This window comes from Euprymna scolopes, chromosome 28 (genome assembly GCF_053919585.1).
Source record: "Euprymna scolopes isolate OS-2025 chromosome 28, ASM5391958v1, whole genome shotgun sequence".
In the NCBI taxonomy this organism is placed as follows: Eukaryota; Metazoa; Mollusca; class Cephalopoda; order Sepiida; family Sepiolidae; genus Euprymna; species Euprymna scolopes.
Window position 1 is genome coordinate 83,460,691 of NC_136509.1, and position 15,556 is coordinate 83,476,246.

Below are 15,556 nucleotides of genomic sequence, written 5' to 3' on the forward strand. Positions count from 1 at the left end.
TTGGCTTCCGATCGAACGGACATCTTCTTTACTTAATAATGCATGAGCATCACTTCATAAGAATGTTTGCTTTTCCCAGTTAATTATCAGCATATGGAAGCCACAGAAAAGTTCAGGATAATGCCCTGCAAATGAGAGAAATATATAAAACATTGTAATTCCGATAATACAAATAAAATACATGACATTCCCACACCGGGAATCGAACCCGGGCCGCTGGGTGAAAGCCAGGAATCCTTACCACTAGACCATATTGGAGAATGTTGGCTTCCGATCGAACGGACGTCTTCTTTACTTAATAATGCATGAGCATCACTTCATAAGAATGTTTGTTTTTCCCAGTTAATTATCAGCATATGGAAGCAACAGAAAAGTTCAGGACAATGCCCTGCAAATGAGAGAAATATATAAAACATTGTAATTCCGATAATACAAATAAAATACATGACATTCCCACACCGGGAATCGAACCCGGGCCGCCTGGGTTAGAGCCAGGAATCCTAACCACTAGACAATATGGGAGAATGTTGGCTTCCGATCGAACGGATATCTTCTTTACTTAATAATGCATGAGCATCACTTCATAAGAATGTTTGCTTTTCCCAGTTAATTATCAGCAAATGGAAGCCACAGAAAAGTTCAGGACAATGCCCTGCAAATGAGAGAAATATATAAAACATTGTAATTCCGATAATACAAATAAAATACATGACATTCCCACACCGGGAATCGAACCCGGGCCGCCTGGGTGAGAGCCAGGAATCCTAACCACTAGACCATATGGGAGAATGTTGGCTTCAGATCGAACGGACATCTTCTTTACTTAATAATGCATGAGCATCACTTCATAAGAATGTTTGCTTTTCCCAGTTAATTATCAGCATATGGAAGCCACAGAAAAGTTCAGGATAATGCCCTGCAAATGAGAGAAATATATAAAACATTGTAATTCCGATAATACAAATAAAATACATGACATTCCCACACCGGGAATCGAACCCGGGCCGCTGGGTGAGAGCCAGGAATCCTAACCACTACACCATATTGGAGAATGTTGGCTTCCGATCGAACGGACATCTTCTTTACTTAATAATGCATGAGCATCACTTCATAAGAATGTTTGTTTTTCCCAGTTAATTATCAGCATATGGAAGCCACAGAAAAGTTCAGGACAATACCCTGCAAAGGAGAGAATTATATGAAACATTGAAATTCCGATAATACAAATAAAATACATGACATTCCCACACCGGGAATCGAACCCGGGCCGCCTGGGTGAGAGCCAGGAATCCTAACCACTAGACCATATGGGAGAATGTTTGCTTCCGATCGAACGGACATCTTCTTTACTTAATAATGCATGAGCATCACTTCATAAGAATGTTTGCTTTTCCCAGTTAATTATCAGCATATGGAAGCCACAGAAAAGTTCAGGACAATGCCCTGCAAAGGAGAGAAATATATAAAACATTGTAATTCCGATAATACAAATAAAATACATGACGTTCCCACACCGGGAATCGAACCCGGGCCGCTGGTTGAGAGCCAGGAAACCTAACCACTAGACCATATGGGAGAATGTTGGCTTCCGATCGAACGGACATCTTCTTTACTTAATAATGCATGAGCATCACTTCATAAGAATGTTTGCTTTTCCCAGTTAATTATCAGCATATGGAAGCCACAGAAAAGTTCAGGACAATGCCCTGCAAATGAGAGAAATATATAAAACATTGTAATTCCGATAATACAAATAAAATACGTGACATTCCCACACCGGGAATGGAACCCGGGCCGCCTGGGTGAGAGCCAGGAATCCTAACCACTAGACCATATTGGAGAATGTTGGCTTCCGATCGAACGGACATCTTCTTTACTTAATAATGCATGAGCATCACTTCATAAGAATGTTTGCTTTTCCCAGTTAATTATCAGCATATGGAAGCCACAGAAAAGTTCAGGACAATGCCCTGCAAATGAGAGAAATATAAAAAACATTGTACTTCCGATAATACATATAAAATACATGACATTCCCACACCGGGAATCGAACCCGGGCCGCTGGGTGAGAGCCAGGAATCCTAACCACTAGACCATATGGGAGAATGTTGGCTTCCGATCGAACGGACATCTTCTTTACTTAATAATGCATGAGCATCACTTCATAAGAATGTTTGCTTTTCCCAGTTAATTATCAGCATATGGAAGCCACAGAAAAGTTCAGGATAATGCCCTGCAAATGAGAGAAATATATAAAACATTGTAATTCCGATAATACAAATAAAATACATGACATTCCCACACCGGGAATCGAACCCGGGCCGCTGGGTGAGAGCCAGGAATCCTAACCACTAGACCATATGGGAAAATGTTGGCTTCCGATCGAACAGACATCTTCTTTACTTAATAATGCATGAGCATCACTTCATAAGAATGTTTGCTTTTCCCAGTTAATTATCAGCATATGGAAGCCACAGAAATGTTCAGGACAATGCCCTGCAAATGAGAGAAATATATAAAACATTGTAATTCCGATAATACAAATACAATACATGACATTCCCACACCGGGAATCGGACCCGGGCCGCTGGGTGAGAGCCAGGAAACCTAACCACTACACCATATGGGAGAATGTTGGCTTCCGATCGAACGGATATCTTCTTTACTTAATAATGCATGAGCATCACTTCATAAGAATGTTTGCTTTTCCCAGTTAATTATCAGCATATGGAAGCCACAGAAAAGTTCAGGACAATGCCCTGCAAATGAGAGAAATATATAAAACATTGTAATTCCGATAATACAAATAAAATACATGACATTCCCACACCGGGAATCGAACCCGGGCCGCCTGGGGGAGAGCCAGGAATCCTAACCACTAGACCATATGGGAGAATGTTGGCTTCCGATCGAACGGACATCTTCTTTACTTAATAATGCATGAGCATCACTTCATAAGAATGTTTGCTTTTCCCAGTTAATTATCAGCATATGGAAGCCACAGAAAAGTTCAGGACAATGCCCTGCAAATGAGAGAAATATATAAAACATTGTAATTCCGATAATACAAATAAAATACATGACATTCCCACACCGGGAATCGAACCCGGGCCGCCTGGGTGAGAGCCAGGAATCCTAACCACTAGACCATATGGGAGAATGTTGGCTTCCGATCGAACGGACATCTTCTTTACTTAATAATGCATGAGCATCACTTCATAAGAATGTTTGCTTTTCCCAGTTAATTATCAGCATATGGAAGCCACAGAAAAGTTCAGGACAATGCCCTGCAAATGAGAGAAATATATAAAACATTGTAATTCCGATAATACAAATAAAATACATGACATTCCCACACCGGGAATCGAACCCGGGCCGCCTGGGTGAGAGCCAGGAATCCTAACCACTAGACCATATGGGAGAATGTTGGCTTCCGATCGAACGGACATCTTCTTTACTTAATAATGCATGAGCATCACTTCATAAGAATGTTTGCTTTTCCCAGTTAATTATCAGCATATGGAAGCCACAGAAAGGTTCAGGACAATGCCCTGCAAATGAGAGAAATATATAAAACATTGTAATTCCGATAATACAAATAAAATACATGACATTCCCACACCGGGAATCGAACCCGGGCCGCCTGGGTGAGAGCCAGGAATCCTAACCACTAGACCATATGGGAGAATGTTGGCTTCCGATCGAACGGACATCTTCTTTACTTAATAATGCATGAGCATCACTTCATAAGAATGTTTGCTTTTCCCAGTTAATTATCAGCATATGGAAGCCACAGAAAAGTTCAGGACAATGCCCTGCAAATGAGAGAAATATATAAAACATTGTAATTCCGATAATACAAATAAAATACATGACATGACATTCCCACACCGGGAATCGAACCCGGGCCGCCTGGGTGAGAGCCAGGAATCCTTACCACTAGACCATATGGGAGAATGTTGGCTTCCGATCGAACGGACATCTTCTTTACTTAATAATGCATGAGCATCACTTCATAAGAATGTTTGCTTTTCCCAGTTAATTATCAGCATATGGAAGCCACAGAAAAGTTCAGGACAATGCCCTGCAAATGAGAGAAATATATAAAACATTGTAATTCCGATAATACAAATAAAATACATGACATTCCCACACCGGGAATCGAACCCGGGCCGCCTGGGTGAGAGCCAGGAATCCTAACCACTAGACCATAGGCTCTCAACCTGGGGGCCATGGCCCCCAAGGGGGCCATGGCAATAATTTAGGGGGGCCATTGTGGAATTTTCTTTTTTAATTGATTAAGTTGACAATAAAATTTTGTTACCTACATAATATTGTTACGAATGTGTGTGTACGTGTGTATGTATGTATGTGTGTATGTATGTGGAAGAGAGGTGATCGAATTATCTCAGTGTGGCCTTGGATATCAGCACGTAAACATGTGGGTATAATTGATTCTGAACCATACTGTATACTGTTTTACTTATTTTGTTCGACAATTATAAATGCGGTCGCTGTTTTCGTGTGTGAAATATTTGTGCACTTCCTTTATTATTTTCTTATTTTTTGGTATCATTGTATTCATGCTCATTCCCTACTCAGGTATTCCTGCTTTTTTTTTTAGTGCTAATATTGATGTGACTCGCTATTCTTCTCATAATTTCAATTGGGGCAGTGCTTGTCAAAGGAGGTGTGTTCTTGCTGTAGAAAGTACATTTCAGCTTGCTAGGTTGAGTGTGAATGTTTATCATCTTTACTCTCTCTGTGTATGTTTGTGTATGCTTGTGTGTGTGCTTAATGTGTGATCATTCTTTTGTTTTATCACTTAATGTTTGTTCTGATGGTCTGTCTTCTTTATTTTCCCTAGATTTGCGATGGCTACTAGTGTTACTAAGAAGCGGAAGTACAGTGAAGAGTACATTAGCTACGGATTTACATCAATTCTCGCTGATGGCATCGAGAAACCTCAGTGTGTACTGTGCTTCAAAGTCTTGGGGAACGATTCTATGAGGCCTAGTAAGTTGAAGCATCATTTGCAGACCATCCATCCACAGTATGCTGAAAAAGACCCCGATTTTTTCAGGCGCCATGAAAGTAGTTTCGGAAAACAGAAACTGGATGCAACTGGTGCTTTCCAACAACAGACCTCAAGTGTAGTTGAGGCATCATACGAGGTTGCCCTTGAAATAGCGAAGCAAAAGAAGCCCCACACAATTGGTGAAACCTTAATTAAGCCATGTACTTTAAAGATGGTCAAGCGTGTTCTTGGAGATGCAAATGAACGTAAAATTCAACAAATTTCCTTGTCAAACGACACAGTGAAGCGGAGAATTAATGAAATGTCAGATGACATAAAGGAAAAAGTGATACAGGAGATCAAATCGTCTCCAGCTGGTATGTTTGCAATACAACTGGATGAGTCAACGGATGTGAGTTCGTGTGCACAGCTACTCGTGTTTGTTAGGTATATTTTCTTGTGTGATATCAAGGAAGAATATCTGTTATGTACACAGCTTGAGACCACCACAACAGCTGAAGATGTGATGGAAAAGCTATCTTCTTTCTTCAAAGCTAACAGGATCCCATGGGAAAATTGTTGTGGAGTCTGTACAGACGGGGCTCCAGCGATGCTGGGATCAAAATCAGGGTTCCAGAAGCGAATGCCAAGGGGGTTCATTGTATGATCCATCGTTTTGCACTGGCGTCGAAAACCCTCCCTGATGAACTTTGCAAGATCCTGGAGGCAGTGGTCAAATGCGTCAACTTTGTAAAAGCTGGAGCTCTGAACTCTCGCCTTTTCCAGAACCTCTGTAGAGACATGGATTCGGAGCATGAAGCTCTCCTCTTTTACTCCAAAGTGCGCTGGCTTTCCAAGGGCAATGTTGTGAATCGAGTGTTTGAACTTCGGGGGGAGCTAAAATTGTTCCTGGAAATGCAAGGGAAAGATGATCTGTTGAGTCACTTCAATGAGGTTTTGTGGGAGCCACGTCTTGCATATTTAGCAGATATATTTGAGCAGCTAAATAGGTTGAATCTGAAACTACAGGGCAAGGAAAGAAATGTGTTTCACCTGATGGACTGTCTTCGTGGATTTCTTGCCAAGCTCCAGAATTGGCAAAGGAAAGTCGGTGCCGGGAATGTTGCCATGTTTGAAAACCTTTCAGCTGTCCTTGACGAGAATGAAGAAGATAGTCTGCTTGACCCATTACTTAAAACTGAAATCACCCAGCATCTGAGATCCTTGGAAAGTGAACTTAATATGTACTTCCCAGAATTCGAGGAGGAAGAAGGGAAGTTGGTAAGGAATCCATTCTCTGGCACTCTTGATATTACTACCATTCCCAGTGATGTTCAGGACGAGTTCCTTGATCTCAAACATGATTCTGCTGCCAAAGATCTCTATGAAGAAAAATCTCTGAATGTATTCTGGTGTTCGATGCATCAGTCATATCCAAAAGTCAGTGAGATTGCACTTCGACTACTCTTGCCTTTTTCAACTACCTATTTATGTGAGTCTGGTTTCTCCACCCTTCTACAAATCAAGAATAAGAGCCGCAACCGATTGGATGTGGACCCCGACATGAGATGTGCATTGTCAGTGACACAACCTCGGATTCGTCAACTGACTGAAAAGAAACAATATCAGCCTTCCCACTGATGTGTGATAAAGTATGCAGAGGTTAATTGAACTTTCTCCCATCCAAATCAAATTTGCTATTGTCTGCTAGTCTTTTGTAGTCTAGTGATGTAAGTTAAGCATATCACAGAAATCTATCAATATAAGATAATTATGACTGTAAACTTTGTAATAAAGCAAGGGTGTTCTCTTCATCAACATTTTATTTATTCTTTTTTTTCTGCGCCTTTTTTGGCAGGGTGGGATTTGGGAGAAAAATGAAGGGGAGCCACACGAATGTTGAGAATTAATGAAGGGGGGAATGGAGTGAAAAAGGTTGAGAACAACTGCACTAGACCATGTGGGAGAATGTTGGCTTCCGATCGAACGGACATCTTCTTTACTTAATAATGTATGAGCATCACTTCATAAGAATGTTTGCTTTTCCCAGTTAATTATCAGCATATGGAAGCCACAGAAATGCTCAGGACAATGCCCTGCAAATGAGAGAAATATATAAAACATTGTAATTCCGATAATACAAATAAAATACATGACATTCCCACACCGGGAATCGAACCCGGGCCGCTGGGCGAGTGCCAGGAATCCTAACCACTAGACCATATGGGAGAATGTTGGCTTCCGATCGAACGGACATCTTCTTTACTTAATAATGCATGAGCATCACTTCATAAGAATGTTTGCTTTTCCCAGTTAATTATCAGCATATGGAAGCCACAGAAAAGTTCAGGACAATGCCCTGCAAATGAGAGAAATATATAAAACATTGTAATTCCGATAATACAAATAAAATACATGACATTCCCACACCGGGAATCGAACCCGGGCCGCCTGGGTGAGAGCCAGGAATCCTAACCACTAGACCATATGGGAGAATGTTGGCTTCCGATCGAACGGACATCTTCTTTACTTAATAATGCATGAGCATCACTTCATAAGAATGTTTGTTTTTCCCAGTTAATTATCAGCATATGGAAGCCACAGAAAAGTTCAGGACAATACCCTGCAAATGAGAGAAATATATGAAACATTGTAATTCCGATAATACAAATAAAATACATGACATTCCCACACCGGGAATCGAACCCGGGCCGCCTGGGTGAGAGCCAGGAATCCTAACTACTAGACCATATGGGAGAATGTTGGCTTCCGATCGAACGGACATCTTCTGTTCTTAATAATGCATGAGCATCATTTCATAAGAATGTTTGCTTTTCCCAGTTAATTATCAGCATATGGAAGCCACAGAAAAGTTCAGGACAATGCCCTGCAAATGAGAGAAATATATAAAACATTGTAATTCCGATAATACAAATAAAATACATGACATTCCCACACCGGTAATCGAACCCGGGCCGCCTAGGTGAGAGCCAGGAATCCTAACCACTAGACCATATGGGAGAATGTTGGCTTCCGATCGAACGGACATCTTCTATTCTTAATAATGCATGAGCATCACTTCATAAGAATGTTTGCTTTTCCCAGTTAATTATCAGCATATGGAAGCCACAGAAAATTTCAGGACAATGCCCTGCAAATGAGAGAAATATATGAGAGAAAAATGAGAGCCAGGAATCCTAACCACTAGACCATATGGGAGAATGTTGGCTTCCGATCGAACGGACATCTTCTTTACTTAATAATGCATGAGCATCACTTCATAAGAATGTTTGCTTTTCCCAGTTAATTATCAGCATATGGAAGCCACAGAAAAGTTCAGGATAATGCCCTGCAACTGAGAGAAATATATAAAACATTGTAATTCCGATAATACAAATAAAATACATGACATTCCAACACCGGGAATCGAACCCGGGCCGCCTGGGTGAGAGCCAGGAATCCTAACTACTAGACCATATGGGAGAATGTTGGCTTCCGATCGAACGGACATCTTCTGTTCTTAATAATGCATGAGCATCATTTCATAAGAATGTTTGCTTTTCCCAGTTAATTATCAGCATATGGAAGCCACAGAAAAGTTCAGGACAATGCCCTGCAAATGAGAGAAATATATAAAACATTGTAATTCCGATAATACAAATAAAATACATGACATTCCCACACCGGGAATCGAACCCGGGCCGCCTAGGTGAGAGCCAGGAATCCTAACCACTAGACCATATGGGAGAATGTTGGCTTCCGATCGAACGGACATCTTCTATTCTTAATAATGCATGAGCATCACTTCATAAGAATGTTTGCTTTTCCCAGTTAATTATCAGCATATGGAAGCCACAGAAAATTTCAGGACAATGCCCTGCAAATGAGAGAAATATATGAGAGAAAAATGAGAGCCAGGAATCCTAACCACTAGACCATATGGGAGAATGTTAGCTTCCGATCGAACGGACATCTTCTTTACTTAATAATGCATGAGCATCACTTCATAAGAATGTTTGCTTTTCCCAGTTAATTATCAGCATATGGAAGCCACAGAAAAGTTCAGGATAATGCCCTGCAACTGAGAGAAATATATAAAACATTGTAATTCCGATAATACAAATAAAATACATGACATTCCAACACCGGGAATCGAACCCGGGCCGCCTGGGTGAGAGCCAGGAATCCTAACCACTAGACCATATGGGAGAATGTTGGCTTCCGATCGAACGGACATCTTCTGTTCTTAATAATGCATGAGCATCATTTCATAAGAATGTTTGCTTTTCCCAGTTAATTATCAGCATATGGAAGCCACAGAAAAGTTCAGGACAATGCCCTGCAAATGAGAGAAATATATAAAACATTGTAATTCCGATAATACAAATAAAATACATGACATTCCCACACCGGGAATCGAACCCGGGCCGCCTGGGTGAGAGCCAGGAATCCTAACCACTAGACCATATGGGAGAATGTTGGCTTCCGATCGAACGGACATCTTCTTTACTTAATAATGCATGAGCATCACTTCATAAGAATGTTTGCTTTTCCCAGTAAATTATCAGCATATGGAAGCCACAGAAAAGTTCAGGACAATGCCCTGCAAATGAGAGAAATATATAAAACATTGTAATTCCGATAATACAAATAAAATACATGACATTCCCACACCGGGAATCGAACCCGGGCCGCCTGGGTGAGAGCCAGGAATCCTAACCACTAGACCATATGGGAGAATGTTGGCTTCCGATCGAACGGACATCTTCTTTACTTAATAATGCATGAGCTTCACTTCATAAGAATGTTTGCTTTTCCCAGTAAATTATCAGCATATGGAAGCCACAGAAAAGTTCAGGACAATGCCCTGCAAATGAGAGAAATATATAAAACATTGTAATTCCGATAATACAAATAAAATACATGACATTCCCACACCGGGAATCGAACCCGGGCCGCCTGGGTGAGAGCCAGGAATCCTAACCATTAGACCATATGGGAGAATGTTGGCTTCCGATCGAACGGACATCTTCTTTACTTAATAATGCATGAGCATCACTTCATAAGAATGTTTGCTTTTCCCAGTTAATTATCAGCATATGGAAGCCACAGAAAAGTTCAGGACAATGCCCTGCAAATGAGAGAAATATATAAAACATTGTAATTCCGATAATACAAATAAAATACATGACATTCCCACACCGGGAATCGAACCCGGGCCGCCTGGGTGAGAGCCAGGAATCCTAACCACTAGACAATATGGGAGAATGTTGGCTTCCGATCGAACGGACATCTTCTTTACTTAATAATGCATGAGCATCACTTCATAAGAATGTTTGCTTTTCGCAGTCAATTATCAGCATATGGAAGCCACAGAAAAGTTCAGGACAATGCCCTGCAAATGAGAGAAATATATAAAACATTGTAATTCCGATAATACAAATAAAATACATGACATTCCCACACCGGGAATCGAACCCGGGCCGCCTGGGTGAGAGCCAGGAATCCTAACCACTAGACCATATGGGAGAATGTTGGCTTCCGATCGAACGGACATCTTCTTTACTTAATAATGCATGAACATCACTTCATAAGCATGTTTGCTTTTCCCAGTTAATTATCAGCATATGGAAGCCACAGAAAAGTTCAGGACAATGCCCTGCAAAGGAGAGAAATATATAAAACATTGTAATTCCGATAATACGAATAAAATACGTGACATTCCCACACCGGGAATCGAACCCGGGCCGTCTGGGTGAGAGCCAGGAATCCTAACCACTAGACCATATGGGAGAATGTTGGCTTCACATCGAACGGACATCTTCTTTACTTAATAATGCATGACCATCACTCCATAAGAATGTTTGCTTTTCCCAGTTAATTATCAGCATATGGAAGCCACAGAAAAGTTCAGGACAATGCCCTGCAAATGAGAGAAATATATAAAACATTGTAATTCCGATAATACAAATAAAATACATGACATTCCCACACCGGGAATCGAACCCGGGCCGCCTGGGTGAGAGCCAGGAATCCTAACCACAAGACCATATGGGAGAATGTTGGCTTCCGATCGAACGGACATCTTCTGTTCTTAATAATGCATGAGCATCATTTCATAAGAATGTTTGCTTTTCCCAGTTAATTATCAGCATATGGAAGCCACAGAAAAGTTCAGGACAATGCCCTGCAAATGAGAGAAATATATAAAACATTGTAATTCCGATAATACAAATAAAATACATGACATTCCCACACCGGGAATCGAACCCGGGCCGCCTGGGTGAGAGCCAGGAATCCTAACCACTAGACCATATGGTAGAATGTTGGCTTCCGATCGAACGGACATCTTCTGTTCTTAATAATGCATGAGCATCACTTCATAAGAATGTTTGCTTTTCCCAGTTAATTATCAGCATATGGAAGCCACAGAAAATTTCTGGACAATGCCCTGCAAATGAGAGAAATATATGAGAGAAAAATGAGAGCCAGGAATCCTAACCACTAGACCATATGGGAGAATGTTGGCTTCCGATCGAACGGACATCTTCTTTACTTAATAATGCATGAGCATCACTTCATAAGAATGTTTGCTTTTCCCAGTTAATTATCAGCATATGGAAGCCAAAGAAAAGTTCAGGATAATGCCCTGCAACTGAGAGAAATATATTAAACATTGTAATTCCGATAATACAAATAAAATACATGACATTCCAACACCGGGAATCGAACCCGGACCGCCTGGGTGAGAGCCAGGAATCCTAACCACTAGACCATATGGGAGAATGTTGGCTTCCGATCGAACGGACATCTTCTGTTCTTAATAATGCATGAGCATCATTTCATAAGAATGTTTGCTTTTCCCAGTTAATTATCAGCATATGGAAGCCACAGAAAAGTTCAGGACAATGCCCTGCAAATGAGAGAAATATATAAAACATTGTAATTCCGATAATACAAATAAAATACATGACATTCCCACACCGGGAATCGAACCCGGGCCGCCTGGGTGAGAGCCAGGAATCCTAACCACTAGACCATATGGGAGAATGTTGGCTTCCGATCGAACGGACATCTTCTTTACTTAATAATGCATGAGCATCACTTCATAAGAATGTTTGCTTTTCCCAGTAAATTATCAGCATATGGAAGCCACAGAAAAGTTCAGGACAATGCCCTGCAAATGAGAGAAATATATAAAACATTGTAATTCCGATAATACAAATAAAATACATGACATTCCCACACCGGGAATCGAACCCGGGCCGCCTGGGTGAGAGCCAGGAATCCTAACCATTAGACCATATGGGAGAATGTTGGCTTCCGATCGAACGGACATCTTCTTTACTTAATAATGCATGAGCATCACTTCATAAGAATGTTTGCTTTTCCCAGTTAATTATCAGCATATGGAAGCCACAGAAAAGTTCAGGACAATGCCCTGCAAATGAGAGAAATATATAAAACATTGTAATTCCGATAATACAAATAAAATACATGACATTCCCACACCGGGAATCGAACCCGGGCCGCCTGGGTGAGAGCCAGGAATCCTAACCACTAGACAATATGGGAGAATGTTGGCTTCCGATCGAACGGACATCTTCTTTACTTAATAATGCATGAGCATCACTTCATAAGAATGTTTGCTTTTCCCAGTCAATTATCAGCATATGGAAGCCACAGAAAAGTTCAGGACAATGCCCTGCAAATGAGAGAAATATATAAAACATTGTAATTCCGATAATACAAATAAAATACATGACATTCCCACACCGGGAATCGAACCCGGGCCGCCTGGGTGAGAGCCAGGAATCCTAACCACTAGACCATATGGGAGAATGTTGGCTTCCGATCGAACGGACATCTTCTTTACTTAATAATGCATGAACATCACTTCATAAGCATGTTTGCTTTTCCCAGTTAATTATCAGCATATGGAAGCCACAGAAAAGTTCAGGACAATGCCCTGCAAAGGAGAGAAATATATAAAACATTGTAATTCCGATAATACAAATAAAATACGTGACATTCCCACACCGGGAATCGAACCCGGGCCGTCTGGGTGAGAGCCAGGAATCCTAACCACTAGACCATATGGGAGAATGTTGGCTTCCGATCGAACGGACATCTTCTTTACTTAATAATGCATGAGCATCACTTCATAAGAATGTTTGCTTTTCCCAGTTAATTATCAGCATATGGAAGCCACAGAAAAGTTCAGGACAATGCCCTGCAAATGAGAGAAATATATAAAACATTGTAATTCCGATAATACAAATAAAATACATGACATTCCCACGTCGGGAATCGAACCCGGGCCGCCTGGGTGAGAGCCAGGAATCCTAACCACTAGACCATATGGGAGAATGTTGGCTTCACATCGAACGGACATCTTCTTTACTTAATAATGCATGACCATCACTCCATAAGAATGTTTGCTTTTCCCAGTTAATTATCAGCATATGGAAGCCACAGAAAAGTTCAGGACAATACCCTGCAAATGAGAGAAATATATGAAACATTGTAATTCCGATAATACAAATAAAATACATGACATTCCCACACCGGGAATCGAACCCGGGCCGCCTGGGTTAGAGCCAGGAATCCTAACAACTAGACCATATGGGTGAATGTTGGCTTCCGATCGAACGGACATCTTCTTTACTTAATAATGCATGAGCATCACTTCATAAGAATGTTTGCTTTTCCCAGTTAATTATCAGCATATGGAAGCCACAGAAAAGTTCAGGACAATGCCCTGCAAATGAGAGAAATATATAAAACATTGTAATTCCGATAATACAAATAAAATACATGACATTCCCACACCGGGAATCGAACCCGGGCCGCCTGGGCGAGAGCCAGGAATCCTAACCACTAGACCATATGGGAGAATGTTGGCTTCTGATCGAACGGACATCTTCTTTACTTAATAATGCATGAGCATCACTTCATAAGAAGGTTTGCTTTTCCCAGTTAATTATCAGCATATGGAAGCCACAGAAAAGTTCCGGACAATGCCCTGCAAAGGAGAGAAATATATAAAACATTGTAATTCCGATAATACAAATAAAATACATGACATTCCCACACCGGGAATCGAACCCGGGCCGTCTGGGTGAGAGCCAGGAATCCTAACCACTAGACCATATGGGAGAATGTTGGCCTCCGATCGAACGGACATCTTCTTTACTTAATAATGCATGAGCATCACTTCATAAGAATGTTTGCTTTTCCCAGTTAATTATCAGCATATGGAAGCAACAGAAAAGTTCAGGACAATGCCCTGCAAATGAGAGAAATATATAAAACATTGTAATTCCGATAATACAAATAAAATACATGACATTCCCACACCGGGAATCGAACCCGGGCACCCTGGGTGAGAGCCAGGAATCCTAACCACTAGACCATATGGGAGAATGTTGGCTTCACATCGACCGGACATCTTCTTTACTTAATAATGCATGACCATCACTCCATAAGAATGTTTGCTTTTCCCAGTTAATTATCAGCATATGGAAGCCACAGAAATGTTCAGGACAATACCCTGCAAATGAGAGAAATATATGAAACATTGTAATTCCGATAATACAAATAAAATACATGACATTCCCACACCGGGAATCGAACCCGGGCCGCCTGGGTGAGAGCCAGGAATCCTAACAACTAGACCATATGGGTGAATGTTGGCTTCCGATCGAACGGACATCTTCTTTACTTAATAATGCATGAGCATAACTTCATAAGAATGTTTGCTTTTCCCAGTTAATTATCAGCATATGGAAGCCACAGAAAAGTTCAGGACAATGCCCTGCAAATGAGAGAAATATATGAAACATTGTAATTCCGATAATACAAATAAAATACATGACATTCCCACACCGGGAATCGAACCCGGGCACCCTGGGTGAGAGCCAGGAATCCTAACAACTAGACCATATGGGAGAATGGTAGCTTCCGATCGAACGGACATCTTCTTTACTTAATAATGCATGAGCATCACTTCATAAGAATGTTTGCTTTTCCCAGTTAATTATCAGCATATGGAAGCCACAGAAAAGTTCAGGACAATGCCCTGCAAATGAGAGAAATATATAAAACATTGTAATTCCGATAATACAAATAAAATACATGACATTCCCACACCGGGAATCGAACCCGGGCCGCCTGGGTGAGAGCCAGGAATCCTAACCACAAGACTATATGGGAGAATGTTGGCTTCCGATCGAACGGACATCTTCTTTACTTAATAATGCATGAGCATCACTTCATAAGAATGTTTGCTTTTCCCAGTTAATTATCAGCATATGGAAGCACCAGAAAAGTTCAGGACAATGCCCTGCAAATGAGAGAAATATATGAAACATTGTAATTCCGATAATACAAATAAAATACATGACATTCCCACACCGGGAATCGAACCCGGGCCGTCTGGGTGAGAGCCAGGAATCCTAACCACTAGACCATATGGGAGAATGTTGGCCTCCGATCGAACGGACATCTTCTTTACTTAATAATGCATGAGCATCACTT

General features: G+C 41.0%; 42 non-coding genes across 42 annotated transcripts; all 42 read right to left on the reverse strand.

The window, feature by feature from the left end:
• Positions 1-187: 187 nt before the first annotated feature.
• On the reverse strand, positions 188-258 carry Trnae-uuc (transfer RNA glutamic acid (anticodon UUC)). Its single transcript has one exon. It is a non-coding gene; the product is annotated as a tRNA-Glu (tRNA).
• Positions 259-714: 456 nt separating this feature from the next.
• Trnae-cuc (transfer RNA glutamic acid (anticodon CUC)) lies at positions 715-786 on the reverse strand. Its single transcript has one exon. It is a non-coding gene; the product is annotated as a tRNA-Glu (tRNA).
• Positions 787-1,241: 455 nt separating this feature from the next.
• On the reverse strand, positions 1,242-1,313 carry Trnae-cuc (transfer RNA glutamic acid (anticodon CUC)). Its single transcript has one exon. It is a non-coding gene; the product is annotated as a tRNA-Glu (tRNA).
• Positions 1,314-1,505: 192 nt separating this feature from the next.
• Positions 1,506-1,576, reverse strand: Trnae-cuc (transfer RNA glutamic acid (anticodon CUC)). The gene has a single exon. It is a non-coding gene; the product is annotated as a tRNA-Glu (tRNA).
• A 192-nt stretch (positions 1,577-1,768) lies between these two features.
• Trnae-cuc (transfer RNA glutamic acid (anticodon CUC)) lies at positions 1,769-1,840 on the reverse strand. Its single transcript has one exon. It is a non-coding gene; the product is annotated as a tRNA-Glu (tRNA).
• Positions 1,841-2,032: 192 nt separating this feature from the next.
• Trnae-cuc (transfer RNA glutamic acid (anticodon CUC)) lies at positions 2,033-2,103 on the reverse strand. The gene has a single exon. It is a non-coding gene; the product is annotated as a tRNA-Glu (tRNA).
• Positions 2,104-2,295: 192 nt separating this feature from the next.
• Trnae-cuc (transfer RNA glutamic acid (anticodon CUC)) lies at positions 2,296-2,366 on the reverse strand. The gene has a single exon. It is a non-coding gene; the product is annotated as a tRNA-Glu (tRNA).
• Positions 2,367-2,821: 455 nt separating this feature from the next.
• Trnae-cuc (transfer RNA glutamic acid (anticodon CUC)) lies at positions 2,822-2,893 on the reverse strand. Its single transcript has one exon. It is a non-coding gene; the product is annotated as a tRNA-Glu (tRNA).
• A 192-nt stretch (positions 2,894-3,085) lies between these two features.
• On the reverse strand, positions 3,086-3,157 carry Trnae-cuc (transfer RNA glutamic acid (anticodon CUC)). Its single transcript has one exon. It is a non-coding gene; the product is annotated as a tRNA-Glu (tRNA).
• A 192-nt stretch (positions 3,158-3,349) lies between these two features.
• Trnae-cuc (transfer RNA glutamic acid (anticodon CUC)) lies at positions 3,350-3,421 on the reverse strand. The gene has a single exon. It is a non-coding gene; the product is annotated as a tRNA-Glu (tRNA).
• Positions 3,422-3,613: 192 nt separating this feature from the next.
• On the reverse strand, positions 3,614-3,685 carry Trnae-cuc (transfer RNA glutamic acid (anticodon CUC)). Its single transcript has one exon. It is a non-coding gene; the product is annotated as a tRNA-Glu (tRNA).
• A 197-nt stretch (positions 3,686-3,882) lies between these two features.
• On the reverse strand, positions 3,883-3,954 carry Trnae-cuc (transfer RNA glutamic acid (anticodon CUC)). The gene has a single exon. It is a non-coding gene; the product is annotated as a tRNA-Glu (tRNA).
• Positions 3,955-4,146: 192 nt separating this feature from the next.
• Trnae-cuc (transfer RNA glutamic acid (anticodon CUC)) lies at positions 4,147-4,216 on the reverse strand. Its single transcript has one exon. It is a non-coding gene; the product is annotated as a tRNA-Glu (tRNA).
• Positions 4,217-7,175: 2,959 nt separating this feature from the next.
• On the reverse strand, positions 7,176-7,246 carry Trnae-cuc (transfer RNA glutamic acid (anticodon CUC)). The gene has a single exon. It is a non-coding gene; the product is annotated as a tRNA-Glu (tRNA).
• A 192-nt stretch (positions 7,247-7,438) lies between these two features.
• On the reverse strand, positions 7,439-7,510 carry Trnae-cuc (transfer RNA glutamic acid (anticodon CUC)). The gene has a single exon. It is a non-coding gene; the product is annotated as a tRNA-Glu (tRNA).
• Positions 7,511-7,702: 192 nt separating this feature from the next.
• Trnae-cuc (transfer RNA glutamic acid (anticodon CUC)) lies at positions 7,703-7,774 on the reverse strand. Its single transcript has one exon. It is a non-coding gene; the product is annotated as a tRNA-Glu (tRNA).
• A 192-nt stretch (positions 7,775-7,966) lies between these two features.
• Trnae-cuc (transfer RNA glutamic acid (anticodon CUC)) lies at positions 7,967-8,038 on the reverse strand. The gene has a single exon. It is a non-coding gene; the product is annotated as a tRNA-Glu (tRNA).
• A 390-nt stretch (positions 8,039-8,428) lies between these two features.
• Positions 8,429-8,500, reverse strand: Trnae-cuc (transfer RNA glutamic acid (anticodon CUC)). The gene has a single exon. It is a non-coding gene; the product is annotated as a tRNA-Glu (tRNA).
• A 192-nt stretch (positions 8,501-8,692) lies between these two features.
• Trnae-cuc (transfer RNA glutamic acid (anticodon CUC)) lies at positions 8,693-8,764 on the reverse strand. Its single transcript has one exon. It is a non-coding gene; the product is annotated as a tRNA-Glu (tRNA).
• Positions 8,765-9,154: 390 nt separating this feature from the next.
• Trnae-cuc (transfer RNA glutamic acid (anticodon CUC)) lies at positions 9,155-9,226 on the reverse strand. The gene has a single exon. It is a non-coding gene; the product is annotated as a tRNA-Glu (tRNA).
• A 192-nt stretch (positions 9,227-9,418) lies between these two features.
• Positions 9,419-9,490, reverse strand: Trnae-cuc (transfer RNA glutamic acid (anticodon CUC)). The gene has a single exon. It is a non-coding gene; the product is annotated as a tRNA-Glu (tRNA).
• A 192-nt stretch (positions 9,491-9,682) lies between these two features.
• On the reverse strand, positions 9,683-9,754 carry Trnae-cuc (transfer RNA glutamic acid (anticodon CUC)). Its single transcript has one exon. It is a non-coding gene; the product is annotated as a tRNA-Glu (tRNA).
• Positions 9,755-9,946: 192 nt separating this feature from the next.
• Trnae-cuc (transfer RNA glutamic acid (anticodon CUC)) lies at positions 9,947-10,018 on the reverse strand. The gene has a single exon. It is a non-coding gene; the product is annotated as a tRNA-Glu (tRNA).
• Positions 10,019-10,210: 192 nt separating this feature from the next.
• On the reverse strand, positions 10,211-10,282 carry Trnae-cuc (transfer RNA glutamic acid (anticodon CUC)). The gene has a single exon. It is a non-coding gene; the product is annotated as a tRNA-Glu (tRNA).
• A 192-nt stretch (positions 10,283-10,474) lies between these two features.
• Positions 10,475-10,546, reverse strand: Trnae-cuc (transfer RNA glutamic acid (anticodon CUC)). The gene has a single exon. It is a non-coding gene; the product is annotated as a tRNA-Glu (tRNA).
• A 192-nt stretch (positions 10,547-10,738) lies between these two features.
• Trnae-cuc (transfer RNA glutamic acid (anticodon CUC)) lies at positions 10,739-10,810 on the reverse strand. The gene has a single exon. It is a non-coding gene; the product is annotated as a tRNA-Glu (tRNA).
• Positions 10,811-11,002: 192 nt separating this feature from the next.
• Positions 11,003-11,074, reverse strand: Trnae-cuc (transfer RNA glutamic acid (anticodon CUC)). The gene has a single exon. It is a non-coding gene; the product is annotated as a tRNA-Glu (tRNA).
• A 192-nt stretch (positions 11,075-11,266) lies between these two features.
• On the reverse strand, positions 11,267-11,338 carry Trnae-cuc (transfer RNA glutamic acid (anticodon CUC)). The gene has a single exon. It is a non-coding gene; the product is annotated as a tRNA-Glu (tRNA).
• A 390-nt stretch (positions 11,339-11,728) lies between these two features.
• Trnae-cuc (transfer RNA glutamic acid (anticodon CUC)) lies at positions 11,729-11,800 on the reverse strand. Its single transcript has one exon. It is a non-coding gene; the product is annotated as a tRNA-Glu (tRNA).
• Positions 11,801-11,992: 192 nt separating this feature from the next.
• On the reverse strand, positions 11,993-12,064 carry Trnae-cuc (transfer RNA glutamic acid (anticodon CUC)). Its single transcript has one exon. It is a non-coding gene; the product is annotated as a tRNA-Glu (tRNA).
• A 192-nt stretch (positions 12,065-12,256) lies between these two features.
• Trnae-cuc (transfer RNA glutamic acid (anticodon CUC)) lies at positions 12,257-12,328 on the reverse strand. Its single transcript has one exon. It is a non-coding gene; the product is annotated as a tRNA-Glu (tRNA).
• Positions 12,329-12,520: 192 nt separating this feature from the next.
• On the reverse strand, positions 12,521-12,592 carry Trnae-cuc (transfer RNA glutamic acid (anticodon CUC)). Its single transcript has one exon. It is a non-coding gene; the product is annotated as a tRNA-Glu (tRNA).
• Positions 12,593-12,784: 192 nt separating this feature from the next.
• Trnae-cuc (transfer RNA glutamic acid (anticodon CUC)) lies at positions 12,785-12,856 on the reverse strand. Its single transcript has one exon. It is a non-coding gene; the product is annotated as a tRNA-Glu (tRNA).
• Positions 12,857-13,048: 192 nt separating this feature from the next.
• Positions 13,049-13,120, reverse strand: Trnae-cuc (transfer RNA glutamic acid (anticodon CUC)). The gene has a single exon. It is a non-coding gene; the product is annotated as a tRNA-Glu (tRNA).
• Positions 13,121-13,312: 192 nt separating this feature from the next.
• Positions 13,313-13,384, reverse strand: Trnae-cuc (transfer RNA glutamic acid (anticodon CUC)). Its single transcript has one exon. It is a non-coding gene; the product is annotated as a tRNA-Glu (tRNA).
• A 456-nt stretch (positions 13,385-13,840) lies between these two features.
• Positions 13,841-13,912, reverse strand: Trnae-cuc (transfer RNA glutamic acid (anticodon CUC)). Its single transcript has one exon. It is a non-coding gene; the product is annotated as a tRNA-Glu (tRNA).
• A 192-nt stretch (positions 13,913-14,104) lies between these two features.
• Positions 14,105-14,176, reverse strand: Trnae-cuc (transfer RNA glutamic acid (anticodon CUC)). Its single transcript has one exon. It is a non-coding gene; the product is annotated as a tRNA-Glu (tRNA).
• A 192-nt stretch (positions 14,177-14,368) lies between these two features.
• Positions 14,369-14,440, reverse strand: Trnae-cuc (transfer RNA glutamic acid (anticodon CUC)). Its single transcript has one exon. It is a non-coding gene; the product is annotated as a tRNA-Glu (tRNA).
• A 192-nt stretch (positions 14,441-14,632) lies between these two features.
• On the reverse strand, positions 14,633-14,704 carry Trnae-cuc (transfer RNA glutamic acid (anticodon CUC)). Its single transcript has one exon. It is a non-coding gene; the product is annotated as a tRNA-Glu (tRNA).
• A 192-nt stretch (positions 14,705-14,896) lies between these two features.
• Trnae-cuc (transfer RNA glutamic acid (anticodon CUC)) lies at positions 14,897-14,968 on the reverse strand. The gene has a single exon. It is a non-coding gene; the product is annotated as a tRNA-Glu (tRNA).
• Positions 14,969-15,160: 192 nt separating this feature from the next.
• Positions 15,161-15,232, reverse strand: Trnae-cuc (transfer RNA glutamic acid (anticodon CUC)). Its single transcript has one exon. It is a non-coding gene; the product is annotated as a tRNA-Glu (tRNA).
• Positions 15,233-15,424: 192 nt separating this feature from the next.
• Trnae-cuc (transfer RNA glutamic acid (anticodon CUC)) lies at positions 15,425-15,496 on the reverse strand. Its single transcript has one exon. It is a non-coding gene; the product is annotated as a tRNA-Glu (tRNA).
• Positions 15,497-15,556: the final 60 nt, after the last annotated feature.